Source organism: Tasmannia lanceolata, unplaced genomic scaffold (genome assembly GCF_043159265.1).
Source record: "Tasmannia lanceolata isolate RefF3 unplaced genomic scaffold, GAP_Taslan_0.1 ptg000025l, whole genome shotgun sequence".
In the NCBI taxonomy this organism is placed as follows: domain Eukaryota; kingdom Viridiplantae; phylum Streptophyta; class Magnoliopsida; order Canellales; family Winteraceae; genus Tasmannia; species Tasmannia lanceolata.
Window position 1 is genome coordinate 3,355,642 of NW_027518702.1, and position 22,869 is coordinate 3,378,510.

The following is a 22,869-nucleotide window of genomic DNA, read 5'->3' on the forward strand; positions in this document are numbered from 1 at the left end:
AGAGAGAGAGAGAGAGGGATTTCTTACCTAGAACATATTTCTTACTGTCTCTTAAGCTGTGTGTATGTGAGAGAGAAAGAGAGAGAGAGGGGTGCAAAACCTGAACCACATCGATCTGACTTAAAAATAACATGGGTCGAGTTTAGAAATCATAGGTCTTGGGTTGGGTCGGGCTTCAGGTTGAAAAACCTGACACAATCAACCTGACACAATCTTGGGTCAGGTCGTGTATAAATAAAAAGAAACCCGAAACCCGACCCGACTCTTATAGGTGTGCTATGATTTTCTTAAATATCTATTAAATAACAAAAAAAAAAAACATGTCAAATTATTTTCAAGTATATTTATATAATTGTTTTCACTAAGATAATCAGATTTGTGATGTGGAAAAGTAGTTTCCTTCTTAAATTTATGCACTAGACAACTTAAATTTAGAGATTTTTGATTTGCTTTTTTCTATAATCTTTGAAATTAATCACTATAGTAAACTAAACATTAAAACCCAACCCGAGAAACTATCTTGGGTAGTGTTGGGTTTATGAATTTCGGGTTTCCCATAAAGATTCGACCCGACCTGACATAATTTCTCGGGTAGGGTAGGGTTATGAAAAACCCGCTCTGCCTGACTTGAGTCGCAACCAGAGAGAGACGGGGAGGGGTGTTTGCTCTCACTCCTCAACCGCACAATTTCATTCCCATCTAGGGTGTTTGGTCCGGTGAACTATGGCCGTACCTAAAACGGTCATGAGGTAGCAAGTGAAGTCATTAGTGAACCTGTGAGAGATGAGGGTTTACATTGGATCACTCCACCCCCTCCTGCCTCACCTGGATTACTCTTTCCCAAAAGAGTCTAATATGCTTGAGGCCCACTCCCTATCCCAGCTTGGCATCACTCCTCTTCTTCTTTTCTTCTAACACCCCAGAAGGATAGTTGGATTCCGGCTTGGCTCCCTTATGCTCTGTTTGGTTACTTATTTTTTTAGAAGAATAACGGGGAATGATCTTCTCTTAATCTGCCGTTTGGTTGTCATTTTAGCAATTTTGGGGTCTTTGACTACCGGGGTTGTCGGGAGCAGGTCGGGTGACGTCTTCTCGCCCAATTTTACAAAAAACGAAGAAATTTCAGGAGAAAATCTCGGGGAGATCTCCTATTTTAGAGTTGAGAAGACGTCTGGGAGATCTCCCACAAATCTTCAAGCAACCAAACACCTTCCCTACATCCACCACTAATCTCCCCATTGACTGATCTTCTTTTGATCTCCTCGCTGACTCCTTCTCCTCCTAATCTCCCACCCATCTACAAGCAACCAAACAGAGCATTAGGATAAATCAGCACATTCCTAAAAGTAGGGAAGGATTGAATAATAAACAAATCCAGCAGATCAATTTTAGGAGAAATTATATGGCGGCCGACCCTGAAGTCCTGTGAAGGTGGTAGGTCAAATGTACCGCCCTTGATATTTGATCCAACACCAATCTCTTTAAAAGTGTGCTGCTGTTGGATCAAATATCAAAGGTGGTACTACTTTCACGGTTGCGGCCGCGGGGGGTAGTCATATTCCTCAGATTTCATGCTAAAAAAATAGAAGTAATAAGAGGATAAGGTGATCTGAGCACCATTGACAGTCGCTCACAAGAAAAAAGGAGGAGAAGTTCTTGATTGTCCACCTTATTACCCCCCTCTTAATGCTTCTATCTGTTTCACTAGTAGTAAAAGAGAATTCAAAAATATAAGAACTAATGCCTCTTAAAAATATAAAAATAAGTATATTTTATTTCACTTTTTGAAAAACGTGTGTAAAAACATGTTCCCAATGCAACTTAACGAGTGCCCTAAATCCAAACAAGTTAACAAAAGATAAGAATAAACTAAAGTTTTCATTCGTCCAACTCTTCACACAAACTTTCGGAAGAGAAAATTTTAAATGGGCTGGACTCTTTAGTTTGAACTAGGTTTCTAACATGCATAGCTCTGTAACAAAGTCTTAAAAGCTAAACGAGAACAAATTTAATCAACAGACCTTAATTAAAATGCATTACACAAAACTTAAGAATCAAGGGGGAAAAAAGGAAAAGCTCAAAATCTATACTACTCAAACATTCTTCTGAGATTAAGGAAACCAGATCCTCAAAATACAATTTCAGGCTGATTGCTTGTTTAGCCACCATGAAAAATTATTCCATGAATTATGTGAGAGTAGAGATTGTATCAAAATCCTTAAAAGCTTGTCAAAAGAAAATACCCATTTAGAATGCTTGATTTCATGCTCCCCTCACTCCCACCCCCTCAACTCTCTCCATCTCTCAGTATTATTGGCCCGACAAATATTCCATGGAATTTTCATGGTGGCCAAACATGGCTTACAAGAAACACAAAAAATCACAAAACAGACACTATCTCATTGACTAGTAAGGGGGGGAAAAAAAGCAAAAGCAAATAAAATAAATAAATCAAGAAGCACAGACCCAATTTATTCATATTTACAGCAACCTTATACCACCCAAAAGCCATTGTATCAATTTCTATCAAGAGGCAGCACTGGCCTCTCCCAGACATAGAATAAACAGAATGAGGAAGAAAAGAAAATGTATAGACTCTCTAGACTTCAGCAAGTTTATGCTCTAGGCCTTAGCTCAATGCCTTCAACAATAAGCCCCTTCTTCCACTGACCACCCTTCACCTCCATTAAACTTATCTCCACCTCTCCTTCATCTCCCTCATCATTGAAGAACTCGCCCATCTCAACCTCCATCCACCCATCACTTCTGGCACGCGGGAACCGTCCACCGGCTCTAGAACTCACTGCCTGTGTACGGCGCCATATAGTAAGACGATCCAGCACGCCCAGCTGGCGCTGATGCATCGGATTGTTGCTGGGTGTTAGATAAGCAGTGTGTGTGGATTCCTGACCTCCTAATTTAACTGACAGATCTGCGGGAGGGAAGTCGAGTCCACATGTCTCAGGGTGGAATTTTAGGATGGCATAAGCGACATAATTCGTCTTGGGGGAGAGCATGCGAGTGTCGATCTTGCCTTTGATATCCAACCAACATACGTTCAGGAGCTGAGCCACTTTTGAGAATCTGTACAGAGAAGAAGATGACTGGGATTACATTTGCACTTCAAGACCTGAATTCACAATCTAGAACTAAAGAATAAAATCATGTTTGCGATAAGTAATCAAATGCCATATAAGGAGAGATGTGGTCATGTCCAAATTAAAGATCTAAATTCACAATCTACAAATAAAGGATAAAATCACATTTGTTATAAATAATTAAATGCCATAAAAGGAGAGATGTGGTCATGTCCAAAGTCCAAACATAAAAAAAGCCTGTTTCCATTTAAGAGTAGCTATAGAAAATTTGGTCATCAGAATACAAAGACACATCTACTACAATTTGATTAGGTTGAGGGTAAATGACTAATTATTAACAGAAATTATATTGCCACCGAGTTTTTTTCTCTTTTTTATGGGTAAGCTGGCTTTAACCCACAACCTCTTGGTTGTTGTCAAACTAAGGATTTTCCAAAGAACCCACAACCTTCTGGTTGTCACGCTAAGGATTTTCCAATTGAGCCACATAGGGGTGTTCATTATTCGGTTATAACCGAGTAACCGAACCGAAACCGAATTGGTTTGGTCGGTTCGGTTTCGGTTTCGGTTTTTTTTTTTTTTTTGGAAATTCGGTTATTCGGTTTCGGTTATCTAAAAAAAAATTCGGTTAGCCAAATAACCGAAATTATGATAAAAATCATTATTTTTTCAAAAAAAAAGTGATATATGGGCACTCCGTAGGATGATCAAAACCGTCCATTTGATTGATCACAACTTAATCAGGTTGTGCACAAAAAATCATTTTGATAGGATGATCCTAGCCCTCCAATCCAAACCGAGATTTTACTTTTTCCCTCTTTTTCTCCCACTATTCGGTTATTTGATTATAACCAAATAACCGAATTTTTAATCGGTTCGGTTTCGTTTCGGTTTCAGTTATCGAAATTTGATAACCGAAATTATCTCGGTTCTCAAATTTCGGTCTATTCGGTTCGGTTATAGCCGAACGAACACCCCTAGAGCCACGGGGCCCAAGCCCACTACTCCCTTTTCTGGTACTTGCCAACTATCTCTATTGCTAAAACTTTTTAATTGGTTTTGTACAATCACTGAAAAGTTGAACGGCCCAATGAAAAGTTTCTAGGAAAAAGAGATGGGTAGCAAATACCAAAACGAGTGAGTGGCTATACCAGCTCCCAATATCTGGGTGTTGGGCCGAGTTAGCTGGCACACAACCTGAATGGACACCGTTTTTTGCACCCAAGTAGAGTAAAACAGCACAAAAACTATGAGGACCATAGAATCCGAGCAGTTGCATAGGGTTCTGTGCACCAAGTTTTGAAGTTTCAGTTTCGGATGGATTTCACGGACACAAAGTTTTGTGCACCCAAGTAGAGTAAGACAGCCCACAAACTACGAGTACGAGGACCATAGAATACCAAGGTTTGAAGTTTCAGTTTCGGATGCGTTTCAGGTACACAATGTGCCCCAAGTACAGTAAGACAGCCCAAAAACTACGAGGACCGTCGAATCCTAGTGGTTACACAGGGCTCTGTTCACCAAGGTTTCAAGTTTCAGTTTCGGTATACATTTCAGCCATGATGGAAATGGAAGCATGTCGGTTTCGGGTGGAAATTTTAGTCGAAATCCTGTAAAATTATGGAAATGTATGGAAGCATATGCAAATGATGGGCATTTAAGATGAAATTTCAATAAGTGCTAGAATAAGCACAAATACACACTCTAAAAACATCACGTGAGCACACAAAAAAAAACTCATAATTCAGTACATAACACATTTCACAGGCAATTCATATAAATATGATTACGCAATACAAACTGGCATAGTATGCCACTAATACACTTATGATTTTAGTTTGCTATGCATTTCGGTTTCGGTATGTGTTCCGATGGGGATGAAAAAGGAAACATTTCGGCCCTTTCGTGTCGATTTCGGGGAAATTTTAAAACTATGTTTTGCACCCAAGGCAAGAGGAACCACCAGATGGACCATGCACACCTCATGCTATGGTCTAGTAACTCATCAAGTCCACCACCACTTCAAAAAACAAAATATAAAGAGTTGGACGCAAATGTGACTAGCGACGATGCGTGCAAAGTGACCCCAAACCACCCTTGCACCTATGCACGTGCACATGCACACGTGAAGGACCGAGTGTTGAGTCAAGCCGCTTGAGTGAATTTTGCAAACAGAAGGGGAAGGCATCCTTTAAAACTGCAAGAATCTCTCAATTTTTCCAATGTGGAACTAACTTCTAAGTGGGCAGAACTCAACGCGAATTTTGCAGAAATGAACCAAAGTCTTTCCCAAAACCAAATAGTACACAGGGAAACAATGGATATAATATAAAATAACCCACTGGTTTCAAACTTAAATGAAACCTTAGGGATTCAGTTAGATTTGCGCATAAGAGAAAGTGTCTTTTGGAAGTGAACTTTCTCTTAAGACTTGTTTGTTTCAAACTTAAAATGAAACCTTAGGGATTCAACTAGATTTGTGGATGCTAGAAAATGTCTTTTGAACATGAACTTTCTTTTAAGGCTTGTTTGTTTTCGAAGGAAAAATCTTTCCACACAGAAAAGGCATTCCCAAGAAAGCCTTTTCCTTTTCTTATCACCACGTATTAAGAAAACTATTTTAGCTATTTGGTTCAACAAACATGAAAAGGAAAATTTCTTCTTAGAAAATATTTCTCTTTTTTGGATGCTTGTTGCTTGGAAAGGACTTCACCATGGCCCATGGGTCCAGAATACATAGTAATGAATTTCTATATTAGTGAGCCCTATCAAGCTTGCACTAATAGCTTGGACAAGAGAGAAAGTGGGTATGGTCTACGGTGTAGGGGATGTTTTCAGAATTGGCACTCCGTTATGATGGAAAAGAAAAGAAAAAAAAAAGACAACATCATGCCTAAATGGAAGGCCCCTCCGACTGGTTGGGTCAAGCTTAACTTCGACGGTTGTTCAATAAGCAATCCCGGTCGAGCTGGCATTGGAGGCGTGTTTCGTGATGCTAACAGAGTTGTGTTGATGTCTTTCTCGGGACCGGCAGGTATTTGTCATGCGAATGAAGTGGAAGCGAAGGCCCTTTTGTTTGCATTAAGATGGTATGTAAATCACAATTTGGCCCCTCCCATCATGGAAGGCGATTCATTGAATGCATTAGCTTGGGCGTCCAATAAGTGTCCGGGGACCTTTGAGACTTACCGACAACACTGATGAGATTAGGGACTTGGTTCGCCTCATTTGCCCCAAAATTCAACACATGAGAATGTCGACTAATGGATGGCTGCTTGCCTAGCAAAGGATGGTGTGAACCTGGCTACAGTGGCGATTGTTCATAACTCGCTCCATGATGGAGTAGGATAATCCCTTGGTGGCGTAATTAGAGACTTGTTGCTCTGAAAAAATATAGAGAGGAAACGGGAAATGGGAAAATAATAAAAAATCATACAAGAAATGTCTTAGGAGACACATTAGAAATGTTTCAGAAACGATAGAGAAATGTTGATGAAAATGCATGTGAAACACAAAGAAAACATGAAATATATGGTTTTATAGATTTAAATTTTGTTAAGTTTAAATTTCAATTTGGATATTTCTTACTTTTAGTTTTTATTACACTATATTTTGTTGTTCCGTATTAAATATCTATTCCATGATTTTTTTTAAATGATTTTCGTAAGTTTCACACATATTTTCCACACGTTTCACATACGTTTCTATAGGTTTTCCATATGTTTCTCACGTGTTTCATATAAGTTTCTTATATGTTTCTCATGCATTTCGGAAACGAGTTTCCCACCTTTTAGGGAAAACGAGTTTCCCACATTTCCGAAACACGTTTTTAGGGGAAACGAGTTTCGCACTTGCCTAAGGAGTTTCCCGCTACTATGCTTTAGACACTAATCATACTAATCTTGCTTTGTATTTGTCTAGCAATCCGTCGGCCTTCATCTTCTTTCAAAAGATCCATTTGCATCCAATGGTTTTGCAACTAGAAGGTAGATCAACTAATATTCATGTATGCTAGTCATTATTGAATGCATCTCATCCTCTATGGCTTCCCTTCATTGAGGTGTATAATGGGGCTGACATGGTTTCCGGAAAGTTAGGTTGGATCATTCTCAATTGTGCACATGTAAAAATCTAGTCCGAATTCTTGATTTTTCTTGGTTCTACACCTTCGATCTCCAGAGGGCTTTCATTTTACCGATTGAAGATGGTTCGTCAACTTCTATTTCTCTTTCAGCTTTAAAGGAAAGCATATTCTTGAAGAAATTTGCATGCACAACTTCCACAATCACATGTTGATGAGGAGTTTCCAGATTTAGGAATCTATCGGCCTTTCTTTTAATTTAGTATCCAATAAAAACACATTTTGTTCCCTAAGATCCTACTTTAAAATCATTATGATATATAGTAGCATCATATAGGGGTGTCAATGGACCCAGACGGTCCGATGGACAGTCCGAATCCGAACCTTAATAAACGGGATCTAGGCACATGAGAAGGATCCATTGACATATTTTGGACCCTCTTCGTAAGATCCGAAAAATTTCGGATCGCGATCAAGACATGGCAAAAAAATCCGATGGATAGTCACGATCCGAAATCCTTTTACTAAAATACCCTCAAAATATTTCATATATTAACACTTAAAGAGAGGTATTTTCATAAAAATGAACTAAATATTTCTTAGCTTACAACTTTCCCCTTCTATCCTTTCCCATGCATCTTTTTCTCTTCCTATCTCAATCGGTTTTTCTTCCTGTAAACTTGTCACTCACTTTCAACAAGGATTAGTTACTCAAAAGTTTTATCGTCGCACACTCTCGAACATTGGAGTTCTTTTCAACAATAAATCCTATTCTTCATCAAAATTATGGGTTATTATTAGATATAGTGACTAATTCTTTTATGAATTGAGGAAGTTTTGGAGTTCATTTCAAATGAAGACGGCTGAGATTTTTTGTTGTTTTGTAAGTAGGACCTACTAGGACACTCCGATGGACGGTCCGATTTGAAATGGATCGTGACCGGGACACAAGAAGTAGGATCCGAAGAACACTCCGAATCCGATCCTACCGAGAAGGGATTTGAATGGATCGTGACTAAGACAGTGGTGGATCCGTTGACACCCCTAGCATCATAGGTGCTAGGCATCCCCATACCTGAAAGTAATTAAGTTTAGGTCTCATCCCTTTCCGTAACTCATGAAGTAGCCTTGAGTTTCTTATAAGTGACTATAAAGAAAGTGGCATGCTAAGAACAATGCTTCTCCTCAAAAGTTTTTGGATAAACGTGAACTAGTGAGCATGGAGTTAACCATTTCAACATTTGTTCAGTTCTTTAACCCAGCAATGCCATTTTGCTGGGTATAAGGATTGCGAATTTCTCTAGAAATTCCATTCTCCTCATAGGAACTTGAAAATTCATTTGAAATGTATTCTCCTTGATTACACCCTGGCTCACGCTGATAAATTTCTCCAGGTAATCTTCTTCAATCTTTTTCTCTCCTTTACTTCTGAAGGAATTTGACTTGGATCCATTCTCAAATTTATTGGATTTCTTTGGTTGAGAAGTCTTGGATAATTTGTCCAATATTTTCTTCAATATTGTGAGACTTGGCAACAGCTTGCTTTGAATTGATGATCTTCTTTATGAATTTTTTTCTTTACGAATTGATTACCGCTTCTTGAAGATTATTGGAGTATCTTGTCTGTGCAAGGGATTTAGGAAACATTATGTCTTAGGTTCTATGAATGAAACCCTTGATTTGGTTAGCACTACCAATTAGAATTAATGTACTTTCACCTCCCTCACCTGAATTCCTTAAAAATTTGTAAGTCCCACTCACTTAAGCAATGATGTCTTGAACTACTAAATTGGCTCGGTCTTGCAACACTTTTGCTCAGAACTTTCATCTTAGCTCTCTCCCTTGTGACTGCATCAGGCATTATATAGGCCCCTGAGTGCTGCGGTGAGTTGGCTAGCCCAAAGAAACACACGTAGTTCTATGCACCCAAGGGTGTGGACCACCAACTACGAGGAATCGAGGACGACTAAAGCCGAGGAGTTGCACCGGGTTCTATGCAACCAAGGGGAGAAGGAACCACCACATGAACCATGTACACCTCGTGCTTTGGATACGTGACTCCTTGGATCCACAACCAGTTTGAAAAGCGAATAGATAAAGGAGTGGCCCATATGTGGCTCTTGTCGACATGGTTTTAAATTTTGCCTGAAATCCGAAATTTCGGGTTTACCAAATTTCGGCCAAAATTTCGGTCTAAATTTAGGGAAATTGAATTTTTTTTTTTTAAATAAATAGTATTATTCCGAAATTTCGGTAACTTCGGCCAAAATTTCGGATAAAATAAAATATTACTATTTTTCTATTACCGGATTTCGGCCGAAATTTCGGTTTCGGCCAAGGTTGAAATTGGGACCGAAACTGAAATTTAAAACCATGCCTATCGATGAGTGTAAACTTTGCACGCCAAATACCCTTTCTTTTTACGAAGATACCAAAAACTTTGTTACAAAACAGTAGAAGGATTACATGTACTGATGAGCGGGCAAAGGTTGCCCTGAATAGACAAGAGGTTTGGATACTCTAGACTTAGCTAACTTATCTACAAGATAATTCACACTCCTCAGAATGTGCAAATAAAATATCCCTACCCCTACTCCTCTCACATATATCATCAATATACCTCGCAAAATGCCTAAAGTGCACTAAGGCTCAGGCCAGGCCACTTGCACATGCATGCGGCTTGATGCTTCACACTAAGCCTTGAACCAAGCCAATCCACTTGAAACTCTCTTTTCTAATGTGGGACTAAATTCTAAGTATCCACAACCCAAAATAACATAAAGAGAAAATTTTACACAAATGTGCTAGTGTCATTTTAAAAAACAAAGGGCACATTTGTGTGAAGGAAATTTATTTTGCCTGTGAGGTACACGTTATTATTCCCTACCCCTTTTGAAGTTAAAATGTTTCCAAACAGAAAATTTGGTCATTTTGTAGAAAACAAGCATGATAAAAAAAAAGGTTTTGGCAAGATTGGATGGTTAGAGCAACAGTCAAATTCCAACACGAAAGTTCTCAAATTGGATGCTTAGGATTGTTTGATGAGATTATTTTCGGTTTACAACATCTCCATGGTAGCATCTACCAAATTCAAGGCTGTAAATATCAGCTTCCCTTACATAAATTTCTAGGCATATGTTGAAAACAATCCATTGTGGTATAAAGCATCGCCTGATACGCATGATTTTTGGCCCATAGGCGATCCAATGCAAGCATATCTATTGGATGGTCCAGATCAATCAAAGGTGTCACCCACTATGCCGTAGTGGCGTGCCTTGTATTAATACGAGGTTGCACCCTACTGAAGCATTACTTGTGCAATCCAACTGGAGTTTGGGTGCAATTTGTGTATGAAGTTGCAATCTATTGGATTTTGGGTGCAATAGGATTGCATGTTTACATACTATCGCATCCAAAATAAAAATATAACATGGAAGAAACAAAGGGTGTGGACAAAAATTAAGGACTAACCTTGACTCAGGTAGAGAGATCCACGTCCAATACATTGGAGTACCGCCTCATATAATCACAAGCTCTCTTGCAGACAGCATAACACATTTCTTCCCAGTCGACTTATCTAAAGAAAGCTCTGCCATTAAAGAAGCAAACACTAAGAGTCACCATCCACAATAAAGGTTTCTATATAGAGATTTAAATGCTACAACCACCAATTCCTCTCAGCACGCGAGCACACACACACACACACACATATATATATAGACACACACACAGTATAAAACTGAAGGACGCCCTTTCAAAAAGCAGATACAAGGGCGCCCATTGGTCCCTCTCAACAAAGTTTATTTACAAGGCCAAACAAAAATATGAAAATGTAAAATTAAAGAAACAATAAATGCCCATTGTTGAGTGTTGAGAAAATCTACGGGCAAATCCAATCTGATCGTGCACAAATAAACGAAAAGTAAAATGATAAACACAAGCCACAAGATGTACACTGAGATTTTTCGTGGTTCGGCCAAGATGCCTACATCCATGGGTGAAAACACGATCTTCCACTATGAGAAAACAAAGGATTACAACGAGATTAACCTGCAAACTGCGAACCTGCAAACCACAACCCTTTCCTTGTCCTCTCACCCAAGACCGTACACAAGAGAAACCCAAGAAGAAGCACTCTTCTTTCTCCCTTTCTCTCCCCCCTTCTCTTTCTCTCTTGCCTCCTCTTTGCAGCTGCCACACAAAGAACCTCCTAAGGGAACCCAAGAGGGGAGAATTGGAATTTAAAACTTTTTTGTTCTTTTAAAGATAATTCACAAATTAAAGCAAGAACAAAACAAATTAAGAAATAAAAGAATCAACTATGCACAAATAAGATAAAGAGGGGGAGAAGAAAAGGTCCACCAGAATTTTATAGTGGTTCAGCCAAACCTGGCCTACATCCACTCTCTCAAGGATATCCCCTCCTTTAGCCTTCACTAAATCGATCTTCTTAAGGGTGAAGATCAAACCGTTTACACTCCAAAGGTTGATCCGGTGCCTTCCCACTAACTCCAAGCTTTATCCCCAAGCTTGTCGTCCGAAGGTAGATCCGGTTCCTTCGCACCAACCAGAGTTTTATCCCCAAGCTCGTCTCTAAGGTTGATATGAAGCCTCCCACCAAGTACAATAAAAGAAAACTAGAAACAACCTTCATAAAAGGTTGGTAGACTATCTCAAGCTCACTACAAACTCTCACAAAAGATGTACAAAGAAATCCTATACTAATCCCTCAAATGATCTCACAAATAATGGTACAGGGGTTTAACACTTAGTACATGACTCTAAGATAGTCCCATGAGTGGTAGTTTTTAGCTTAGGGGCCTTAAGACCCACTTTTTAGATGTTGGGAACCAAAACTAGCCGTTATAGGTTCCCTACGGTTGCATCGGACGATCCACACACGACCATGGTTCGTCCGTGCAACTAGCCATTGGACTGGTTTGCACAGTTCACTTTGAAGAATCATATCCCCCTCGTTTCTTATCAGATTTCGACATTCTTGTGCATTCCGGAAAGCTTGGAGAGTCTACTTTCTGTTAAAAATAATTTCAAAATCAGTTGGGACTTCCCGAGTGTCAATACCCTTGTTTTAGAATAACCCTAGTGCCATTATTCACAAATACCATTGAGGAAACAGTTATTACATTATAAGACTTGTCACTTCATTTCTTCAAGGAATACTTCAAGTCTTATATCTTCTTACCTCTTCTTCCTGCTCCATGGATCTTCTTCCTCTTCCTTTGGCTCCAAACTCCAATCTTTGTGCCTTGATCCACGCTTCTATGTGTTCCAATTTAACCAAGGTTTTAAATGTAGGTTTCGGTGTAGGTTTAAGTGGAAATTTTGGCCGAAATCATGTAAAAAAGATTAAATTTCGATTTTCATAAAATCCTACCAAGATTCTAGAATTTCCACCGAATTTTCTAAAATTTCGGTGAAAATCATAAAATTTTGTTGGAAAATTTTCAAATTTCAGTAGACATTTGGAAATTTTGTAAAAAGGGTACAAAACGAAGTTTCAACCGAAATTTCACCGAAATCTAGTAAATTTTTTATTTTCAGTAAATTTAGTGTCGGCTGTGACCGAAATCCGAATTTTCGGCCGACACGTTTCGGTTTCGACCGAAATTTAAAACTATGATTAGTAAAACAACTAATATTAAATGTCATATTGTCTTTGTTGTCATCAAAACATGACTTGAGAAAGTGTCCAAGCTTGAACCCTTGGGATAGCATCTGTTGATGTTGAACCGGGCAGAACTCGACATTACCATCATCTTAGATCACTCTGCACTTCTCGTTGTAGGACTTCAGTCGAGAATCTCTCGGATAATCTTTCTTCCTTACAACGATCACTATAATTGCGATCCAATCAAACACCCAAGATCACTGCACCCGGCCTCAACGATCACTCCAACCTCAGCTCTTTACACCACTTGTTGAGAAAATTCGCAAGCAAATTCGATCCGATCATGCACAAGTAAACAAAAAAGTAAAATGCTAAACACAATCGACAAGATAAACGGGTGAGAACATGATCTTCCACTATGAGAAAACAAAATACAATGATTCAACCAAGATGCCTACATCCACGGGTGAGAACATGATCTTCCACTATGAGAAAACAAAATACAATGATTACTACTGGATCAACCTAATTTTTCTCGCCCTCTTTTCTTGAGAAAATCCTCTATTCTTGCCTTAATTTTTCTCATTCTTTCTAGTAGCCATCTTCTTCTTCTCCATTGGCTTTTTCTTCTTTGCAAGCTAATTATTGTGTTGGAGTGTTTTCCATCTACTTATTGAATGGCCTTTTCATTATACTAGGTGTAGAGATTCTCGAGCTATTTTGTGGTTGCATAGAAGGTTAAGGATTTTCTCATGGCATTTACTGGTGTCTTGAGATAACATTGTACTATTTTGTTCTAAATAGTGGATTTGTGTTGCCTTGTCTGTGGATGCCATTTGTGGCGAACCACGTGTATTCTCATTTTGTGGTTGTTTGTGCTTCTTTTCTTTACTCTCTTTTATGGTTGTGGTTCTTTGTCATATATATTTTTGTTTGGCACAAGATCTTGGATTTTTCCGTATGCTCGCCGAAGGTTATTTAGCCGGTGTTATTCGCGGTGGGTTTAAGGCCGCAACATTGAGGACCAATAGGAGCGCCCTTGTAGCTGGCATGGAGAGGTTGTTGCATGAGAGAGCAGCCACTTCAGATGAATTAAATGAATAAGACAAAATCTGAGCCTATGCGGCTGCTCTCTCATGCAATAGCCACTCCGCGAAATGCCTTATGCCTTGAATCCTTCCCATGTGAAGTACACCAGTCCCTCTGCCAGTCATAGAGATGACTGCAGTCCCTAGTAAAAAAAACTGAGCTCGAGCTCAAAAACACATGTGGCCCCACATGTTTTGGGGGATCCAAAGCATTCATTTGGAAGGCCCTTCCATGGATAGGTTGTGTACGAAAAATCATCCTTATAGGATCATCCTAACCCTGTCATTTGTGGAGGGGGAAAATGGACAGAAACATGGACACACAGTGTTTGTCCATTTTCCCCTCCACCTTTGATTGGGTTAAGGATGATCCTATAGCGCTGATTTTTTGTACACACCCTATCCATGGAAGGGCCTTCCAAATGAATGCTTTGGATAATTGGATCCCCTTAAAATGTGGGGAAATGTGGGGCCACATGTGTTTTTCAGATAAGCTTATCTGAGCTCGAGCTCAGGAACACTTCTCTCTCTCTCTCTCTCTCTCTCTCTCTCTCTCTCTCTCTCTCTCTCTCTCTCTCTCTCTATATATATATATATATATATATATATATATAGCTGAATGTAGTAAGCTGGGGTGTCTCGGCACTGCATCCCAAAATTTAAAAACACTTGATAATTATAATAACTAAAATTGGAATTACAAAAGAGATTTGCCCAAAAATGTGGGGCCACATGTATTTTTGAGATCGAGCTCAGGAAGACCTCTCTCTCTCTCTCTCTCTCTCTCTCTCTATATATATATATATATATATATATATATATATATATATATATATATATATATATATATATATATATATATATAAAGTTGAATGTGGTAAGCTGAGGTGTCGCCACGTGGCACCCCCACTGCATCCCGAAATTTAAAAACGCTTGATAATTATAATAACTAAAATTGGAATTACAAAAGAGATTTACAGCGCTATTATTCCAAACACTGTTTTATCCGTTTGGTTTCCCCATTTACCTCATTAAATAACGTATCTCACTCCAAACAACGTTTCAGCCGTTTCGTTTCCGCAATAACCTTCTTTAAAATCTCAAAAAATTAGGAATATAGCGCGTTGTTGTCTATATCACCTACCGTTTTTATATGAATCGAATTTAATAGAGCTCCTGATTTTGGTAACTCTAAAGATTCGATTTTGGTAACCCTACTAAGATTCAAAAGATATTCAAGAGATACGCTCTCTTTGAATGCACGTGATAGAGAGATAAAGAGGTAATAACCCTAAAATCTAAAGAGAAAATACCGCAGCAGCAGATATTTAGAGATACGAAATCAAATCCCAAATACAAAAATAAAAAACCTTATTATCATATAACCTAAATTCAAGGATATTTTACCACAGCAACTACTAAAGGATAAATATATAATCCTACAAAATAGCAAGTACTAAGATTCAAAAGATATTCAGGAGATCAAAAGTTTGTAATTGTTTTATACGCAAAAAAGATAGGTTGAACCAACCCTAATCATTTTTCATTTAGACGGACATTCAATTTATGATATCCTTCTAAATTAACCATATCCAATATCATTTTCCTCTAAATCATATAAAGAAAATAAAATTCCAACAATTTTTTTCCAACATAAATATTTTTCTTGCAATCCAAACAGGGCCTTAGCTACTACAATAGAGATCAAAGAAATAGATAAGAGAATTTTGGATGAGGATGGAAACCCTAGGAGCCAAAACTATCATTCTACAGAAGAAAACACGAAAAAAAACAGAAAACTATCTGATTACAAAGTTCAATAAAATATCCCAAGGAAATAATAGTAAAAAGAAATTCCAAGAAATAAAACTAAACGGACAAAAAGCAAATCATCATCATCAGGAAGGAGGTTTCCAATGGTTTGAGCCTCAATTTCTTCAAGGGATTCAAAGGGCTAATTTTCTTCAAAGTACGAGGTAAAGGTATCAACAGACTGGCAAAATAGAAACTCATTTGATGATAGTCTCGACTTTTTCGTAAATATTTCTGACAAAGAGCTCGAGAAGAGACCATTCTCATAATGGGGCCCATTGAAATCAACCATGTTCCCTTCAGCAAATAGAAATCCAGGCTGCATATATTGGCAGTGTAAAGCGTACGGATATCTCCATAATGCTTTGAGTTTTTGCCTTCAAAGCAGGTTGCATATATGTGGTAAGCTGGGATGTCGACACCAATTTTAGAAAATGATTGTTTTACTCTATTTGACTACCTATTGACATTAACATGTGATTTGCACTTGAAAACTGCCCTGTTCTGTACTTAAAATCTGTCATGTGATTTGCACATTACAAGTGCCCTATTTTGCACTTGAAAACTACCATGGTTTTGCACATAAAAACCATCAAAAGCTGCCCTTAATGACCTTCATAACAGCACCTTAATGACCTTAGAAATTGCACTTAAAGCATTCAAAACAGCATCTTAATGACCTTGAAGACTGCACTGAATGCATTCAAAAATTCACCTTAATGATCATCTCTATAATGGTTAAAAATATGCATATTTCAACTCATAAAAATTGTATTTTTTATCATATAAAATTTGCCACACATTGAGTATAGGATAAAAGATGGTAAGTTGAAACACATGCCTCAGTTGCTGGTCATATCTAATGGTCATGAGTGAATAATCTAACATGCCAACCCCATACTACGGGTTAGAAGGTTCTGGCTTGCAGAGGGGATCCTCATAGTAATTTTTATGAGGACGATGCTGTGTTTCCTTCCCAAAATAAGGTATGGTCTAGAATTTTTATTCTTTTTATGTGTTGAACTTTACTTGGCAAAAAAATCCTGGTTGTATCTTATGTGAATTTTGTTCTAAACAACATCATGATTTAGAATGCGAAGATTTATAATAGAATTTGTAATTATAAATTATTTTTTTAAATTTATTAACATGATGAAGTAGCATGTTTAATTTGTTGTTGCGGACATAATGGAAAGGAAAGTGTATACAATCTCTCAAAAATTTGTTGAACGACATTTTACAGACAAAAAGATTACCACCAGCAGTTTCTACATTCAAACAAAGTGCAGAAACAGGATATTATCGAGCTTTTGTTGATATCACTAACACACTTGAAAAAGGTCCGATAGTGACATTATATGGAAAACTTTTCAAGAAGAAGAGTGATGTGGAACAAGATGTAGCGAAGCTTGGAATTGCACATAAAATTGCACTATGATCTAGATATTGAAGACTACAATTATGAACAACTGCAACTATTAAAATTCAATTATGAGTTTCTCGACTATATGTATGAAGACTTATTAAAAGACTACAAAGAACTGAAGAAATAGCTCAAAAAGGGTGATTCATCATCCGGTAATCGTAGTGACGATTAGTTTTATAATTTCTTGGTTTTGTAATACCGCAATAGAGCAGAGTACTGAAGTTTGTTTGTAAACCAGTAATTTGTACTGAACAAATTCAATATTTGATTAATGCATATCTACCCGCTTTAGTTTTTTATTTAAATATTAAATCCTTACTATGTCTTTTAAACTGAACATCAGCAACTTATAACTTTATCTTCAAATTTGTACAACCCAAAAAAATAATTAAATGCAATAGGATAATTTTTAAAAAAAATGAAAGCTTCTGAAATTTATTTGCTACAAAAATATAGATAAGAAGATTCATTTTATGTTGACGTCACCATTCCATTTAAAAAAATTAAATGAAATAGGTAATAAATGAAATCTTCGTTCAATTTTTTTAGCATGTTGATTATATTTCTCCATTGTCTAGAAATTTATTTTTCTTTAAATAACTTTAAAACATAAAAAAAAGTGTTACTACTTTAGTATGAATTGATGTTGTTCTTTGGATATGGTATAGATAAGTAGGATTAACTATTGAACATCACAAAAGCTATTTCGCAAAAACGTTATTCATATTATATCGAATGTAGAGGTTGTTTTGATATTTTTTTACTAATATGTCACTTTTTGGCAGGAATAGCCTTCCCTTTTGCAGAGATTGTTAATCAATATCATCCGCTTCAAAAACCACTAAATATTTTGTTTCATCTATCACTCTTTTATAGATGCTTCTTTTTTTATCATACTGGCATTCAGAAAAAGGTGCATACAAAAATAAAATTGAAGTACTTTTTCCTCACTAAGCATGATATTTAGAATGAATTTATTCTCCTATTGCATTTACATATAAGAATCGAAGTTGAAAACAACTAACTAGGATTATTTGGGTTTTACAAAAAAATGTTACAACATATTTCATATTGATTTTTTACCTACCATTGATTTTTACATATTTCTAATGCAAAGATAATTAGACAAAATGGTAGGTAAAAAATCAATATGAAATATGTTGTAACATTTTTGAGACAGATTGTATACACTTTCCTTTCCATTTTGTCTGCAACAACAAATTAAACATGCTACTTCACCACGTTAATAAAAAAAATTTTAAATTTATAATTACAAATTCTATTATAAATCTTCGCATTCTAAATCATGATGTTGTTTAGAACAAAATTCACATTACATACAACCAAGATTTTTTTACCAAGCAAAGTTCAACACATAAAAAGAATAAAAATTCCAGACCATCCCTTATTTTGGGAAGAAAACATAACATCGTCCTCATAAAAATTACTATGAGGATCCCCTCTGCAAGCCAGAACCTTCTAATCCGTAGTATGGGGCTGTCATGTTAGATTATTAACTCATGACCATTAGATCATATGATCAGCAACTAAGGCATGTGTTTTAACTTACCCTCTTTTATCCTATACTCAATGTGTGGCAAATTTTATATGATAAAAAATACAGATTTTATGAGTTGAAATATGAATATTTTTAACCATTATAGAGATGAATTTTAAGATCATTGAGGTGAATTTTTTAATGCATTCAATGTAGTCTTCAAGGTCATTAAGGTGCTGTTTTGAATACTTTAAGTGCAGTTTCCAAGGTCATTAAGGGGTTGTTGTGAAGGTCATTAAGTGCAGCTTCTGATGGTTTTTATGTGCAAAACCATGGTAGTTTTCAAGTGCAAAACCATGGTAGTTTTCAAGTGCAAAACAGGGCACTTGTAATGTGCAAATCACATGGCAGATTTTAAGTACAAAACAGGGCAGTTTTCAAGTGCAAATCACATGTTAATGTCAATAGATAGTCATATAGAGTAAAACAACATTTTCTGAGACTGGTAGCGACACCCTAGCTTATCACATATATGCAGCCTGCTTTAAAGGCAAAAACTCAAAGCATTATGGAGATATCCGTACGCTTTACACTGCCAATATCTGCAGCCTGGATTTCTATTTGTTGAAGGGAACATGGTTGATTTCAATGGGCCCCATTATGAGAATGGTCTCTTCTCGAGCTCTTTGTCAGAAATATTTACGAAAAAGTTGAGACTATCATCAAATGATTTTCTATTTTGCCAGTCTGTTGATACCTTTACCTCCTACTTTGAAGAAAATGAGCCCTTTGAATCCCTTGAAGAAATTGAGGCTCAAACCATTGGAAACCTCATTCCTGATGATGATGATGATGATGATTTGTTTTTTGTCCGTTTAGTTTTATTTCTTGGAATTTCTTTTTACTACTTTTATTTTCCTTGGGATATTTTATTGAACTTTGTAATCAGATAATTTTCTGGTTTTTTTCGTTTTTTCTTGAATTTTTCTTCTGTAGAATGATAGTTTTGGCACCTAGGGTTTCCATCATCGTCCAAAATTCTCTTATCTATTTCTTTGATCTCTAATGTAATAGCTAAGGCCCTGTTTGGATTGCAAGAAAAATATTTCTGTTGAAAAAAAATTGTTGGGATTTTGTTTTCTTTATATGATTTAGAGGAAAATGATATGGATATGGTTAATTTAGAGGGATATCATAAATTGAATGTCCGTCTAAATGAAAAATGATTAGGGCTGGTTCAACTTATTTTTTTGGCGTGTAAAACAATTACAAACTTTTGATCTCCTGAATATCTTTTGAATCTTAGTACTTGCTATTTTGTAGGATTATATATTTATCCTTTAGTAGTTGGTGTGGTAAAATATCCTTGAATTTAAGTTATAAGATAATAAGGTTTTTTATTTTTGTATTTGGGATTTGATTTCGTATCTCTAAATATCTGCTGCTGCGGTATTTTCTCTTTAGATTTTAGGGTTATTACCTGTTTATCTCTCTATCACGTGCATTCAAAGAGAGCGTATCTCTTGAATATCTTTTGAATCTTAGTACTTGTTATTTTGTAGGATCATATATTTATCCTTTAGTAGTTGCTGTTTGTAGGAGATTGCTTTATCTTTATCTTTAGTAGTTGAGGAGATTGTTTTTGAAATAGAAAAAGACCATACCCAAGAAGTGTGTTTTCAAATGCCTACTTTTAGGTGTGGCTTTTCAAATTTTCTATCTTAACGTAAAAATGAATGTGACTATTGGTATTCCAACTTTAGAATGTAAACCACAGCAACCACATTCATCTACCGCTATAATTGATTTTTCCCTTACTAATTTAGATAATTAGATCCCACTAATTGAGTTTTTTACTTTTTAGAAAACTAAATCAGATTTTCAGTCATGAATGAAGACAGTCGCGATCTGCATTAAGCGTATATGATAATCAAATATGTTGATTTGGTGGGCCCAGATTTTTGGGTGATTCAAACCTTCACTTGTGCAGATAGGGTGCGCCTAGAAAAAACTTCTCCATGGGATGATCCTAACCCTCCAATTTGTGGAGGTTTAAAATGGACTGCACAGTATAGAAACCTCCTTGGATCGTAGGGTTAGGGTTAGTGTCAGGATTAGCTTTATAGATACAGATAGATTAGATGAGTAAACAACAAGGGTGTGAATATCAAAACAAGGTAAGCCAATATCAATTCCTTCACTCCATTCCTCTTTCAAAAACTTGTGCAAATCCCTACAGGTGATCGAGAGACGAGAAAAAAAAAAAAAAAGACACCCCAAAAATTTATCAAATATCATGGACAAATGACAACTATTCTTAGTTTCTTACCAATGATTTCTAATATCTAAGAGAGGGAAAATTACCATTTTACCCCCATCGATGAGAATGGGATCAACCAGACGGAAATAGAGCTCTTTCTTGGTCGAGAACGGCACCGGAGATACCGACCTTGAGAGAATCTCCGAGTAATCGGACGGCAGGAATCTCTCCCAGACTGCATCGGAATCTGAGGCCGATCGGAAGATTGAATTAACGACCGATGATCTACACGCATCTCGAGGAGATGTTAAAGAGATCGCATTAGAAATACAACCTTCAGCCAAATTACACAAATCCAAACCCTCTCCTTCCAATTCCATACCGATTTTCAAAGAACCAAAATCCAAACGCTCGTATGAGATTTTACACGGTTTAAGTAAGCCCTTACAGTCCTCTTTAAGAAGTACTGTGGGGACCACATCATAGGATGATCCAAACCGTTGGTGTGATGGAACATATTATGGCCCTACGATCTATAGAGGCTTTTATAATATGAACTTCGTCTGTAGATCGGAGGGTTGGGATCATCGTATATAAATGATTTTTTGCACAAGCCTATTTACGTTGTGGCCCGTCACATGGACGGTTTGGATCATTCTAGTGTGGTCGGTAGTACTTTTTGAAAACTAAGGGAGTAATAATTCTACGGTTTACACCTAATAAAATCTCCCTTTCTCGGACCCTGTCTATAGTCGAAATTACGGAAATGCCTCCCACTTGTTTGTACGACTTGTGAATAAAGAATACGACATTTTATATGGTGTGAGCCCTTATAGTCCCTTATTTTTCAAAACGTATCGTACGGGCCACAGTATAGGATGATAAATAGGTTGTGTCCAGAAAATCCTTTCTACAGGTGATCCCAACCTTCCGCATCCAAACGGTTCATGTGATGAGCCATAACGTAAATAGGTTGTGTCCGAAAAATCATTTCTATAGGTGATCCCGACCCTCCGATCAATATAGGAACTGCATATTATGAAAACCTCTGTAGATCGGAGAGCTAGGATCATCCCATGAAAATGATTTTTGAGGCACAAGATATTTACATTGTGTTCCATCACAAGATATTTACATTGTGAAGAATACATTTCGAAAAATACAGGACCATAAGGGCTTACACCATATGAAATCTCATTTAGTACATAGCCGGATCTTTTACCTGAATCGTACATGTTGCTAGAGTGTGGATGTTGTGTTTGAAGACCGTGACTGTTAGCCTCGTTCCTGGCAGTAGGGGTGTCGATGGACCCAAAAGGTCCAATGGACCATCCAAATCCGAACTTAAATCGATCGGATATAGATAGATTAAAAAGAGGGAAATGATATCAGCAGAACCCTATTTTGATATTTTCGCTAACTCATCTCGTCTTTTAGTGTTTAAATAGTGTTAACGATTTCTATTAGGGGGGGGGAGCGAGGGAGAGAGAGAATGTCACTGCCCAAGTGCCCATCAAAAAAATAAGAGCCAAAAGGTTATTACTTTTCCAAGAAGCTCTCATAAACGAATTAAAGAAGAAACGACAGCAGGGTTCGTGCACATATCAAAATAAAGGTGTGCTGGTAACATTCCCCTGAAAAGATCTATCACTACAGAGATTCATAGACACATTTGGGGACCCTGTGTAGGATTCAAAATTATTACCGATTGGATCAGACAAGTCCCGAATCCAATTTTTGATATGGGATTTGCTAGCGTCCATCGCAGAAGCCATTTCGCCACATGCAACAGGCCATCCGTGAAATGCCTTATGCGACGGATGCTAGCAAATCCCTAATTATATTATTTTACAAAAATACTCTCTAATCTTTTTTATAACTTTAAGCATTATTTTAGTGGTATTATAGTAAAAGTAAGCTACGGCGTTATTCGAACTATTCCTACTTTTAGTATCTTTCACATTCATATCTCTAATT

The 22,869-nt window shown here is 37.1% G+C and overlaps 1 pseudogene across 1 annotated transcript; it reads right to left on the reverse strand.

Annotated features, from left to right (window-relative positions):
- Positions 1–2,415: 2,415 nt before the first annotated feature.
- On the reverse strand, positions 2,416–21,320 carry LOC143858214 (F-box protein At2g02240-like; annotated as a pseudogene). Its single transcript, XR_013238889.1, has 4 exons — positions 20,997–21,320; positions 15,887–15,889; positions 10,651–10,766; positions 2,416–3,084 (listed from the first exon to the last, which is right to left on the reverse strand). The product of XR_013238889.1 is annotated as an F-box protein At2g02240-like (transcript).
- Between the last annotated feature and the right edge of the window lie 1,549 nt (positions 21,321–22,869).